General features: G+C 43.1%; 1 non-coding gene across 1 annotated transcript; it reads right to left on the bottom strand.

Moving 5' to 3' along the window:
• Window positions 1-767: 767 nt before the first annotated feature.
• On the bottom strand, window positions 768-838 carry TRNAG-CCC. The gene has a single exon. It is a non-coding gene; the product is annotated as a tRNA-Gly (tRNA).
• Between the last annotated feature and the right edge of the window lie 863 nt (window positions 839-1701).

Genomic DNA, 1701 nt, shown 5'->3' with positions numbered 1-1701 from the left:
AGCCAAGCTGGTCTTGAACTCTTGACCTCAAGCCATCCATCTGCCTCACCCTCCCAAAGTGCTGGGATTACAAGCGCCAGCCACCATGCCCAGCCAAATTCCAGGCCAACACCTGTTGATACACATTGCCAGACACAGATTCCGCAATCCGTCCTGGAACACCGATGGGCCCACAGAACACTCCGAGGCTCCGGTAGCTGACGATGTTAGCAAATTCTGTTCTGGGTTTCTGGGGTACAGCACGAGGGTCCCCTGCATAAGTAGGTCCCCGCAGCTCCCCTCATCTCCACGCAGATTCTTCCCCACACACTTCCCCTTTCTTTGGGCCACTGAATCCTCTCGGACCTCTGATGCGACTTCCCCGCCCACAGCTTGTCTCCTTCCAGGAGCTTCGTTTCTTGATCCTCACCATTGTGGCCCAGCGGGAAGCCCAAGGTCCAGCACGCGAATCAGAAACCTGATGTTACTTTGGGTTTGCAGGGATTGGCTGAGAAAATAGATGAAAGTAACCGGTACCAATATCAAATCTGCGGTGACTCACCAGAAACGCTTCGTATTTGGCACTTTGCTAAGTGGTTTGTGGAGTCCAGCAGCTGCAAGGGTCCCGGGTTAGTCTCCTGAATGTCTTTTGGCACGACTTTGGTGACTATTGTCGTCAGTTTACCTTGTGGTGATGGAGCCTTTAAATGCACTATTAGGCTATGCATTATAACTTTTCAGGGCAGAAAGGTAAAGGAGCAACAGGAAAGTGAAGCTCAAAAACCAACTGCATTGGCCGGGAATTGAACCCGGGTCTCCCGCGTGGGAGGCGAGAATTCTACCACTGAACCACCAATGCTTCTCTCTCACCAGGCTGTGGTGGAACAATGAAAGGAGTATACAGAAAGACTTTGAAACAAAGGCTTTATCAAGTGTAGGCTAAAAGCTAACAAAGACATCCAAAACAAATGTTTTTATAGAAAACTTTTACTAGACAAAGTTACAAATATTAAAATAGCTTATTTTTCAGATCAAACTGTTAACTACCTGCATTACAAACCCCTGATAATAAAACATCAAAATTCCATTCACGTTTCTTTTTTCTAATCCTATATCTTCAATTGTTCAACCTCGAACTGCTGCCTTGGTTCTGAGAAGGTAATATAACTGGTGGTTTAGGTGAGTAAAATTCTAACCGGGGAGGACATGAGAAGCAGAAGCAGAATTAGAATTAGAAGAAAGAGAAAATTAAAGGCCTGAATCAAGGTAGAGATAATGGGGAAACAAAGGTTGGTCCACTGCGTTCATCCTTTGCAGCTGTTTTTTTGCAAAAGAGTAATTAATGATTGGTCTTGTAATCATTATAACACTCTTATTTATCTGTTTGTAGACGTAGAATGCATTTGAAGGAAATGTGATATAAAAAGACTAATAATGTTTGCAGTCAATATTTCATTGTTTGGGAGAATCCAATTTCCTAAGTTAATATGCTTTGATGTATTAGCTATGTAAGGAGTAGACTGGATTAAGGAAATATTGATGGTCAAAATATTAACATATTTGTCTTTTGATGAAGTTCAAATAGGAGGGTGGTTTCTTTCCTCAATCTTCCCTGGAGGAATTAAACTGAAGAGAAAAATCTAGACTTTGCCCCACATTTTGGCTCTGGGAGTCATTAAGACTTTTTCAAAGACAGGAGCTGTGACATGAAATCATGCTTCT

The sequence above is a fragment of the Cebus imitator genome, unplaced genomic scaffold, assembly GCF_001604975.1.
Source record: "Cebus imitator isolate Cc_AM_T3 unplaced genomic scaffold, Cebus_imitator-1.0 Scaffold804, whole genome shotgun sequence".
NCBI lineage: Eukaryota > Metazoa > Chordata > Mammalia > Primates > Cebidae > Cebus > Cebus imitator.
This window is presented reverse-complemented; position numbering and strand designations above follow the sequence as displayed.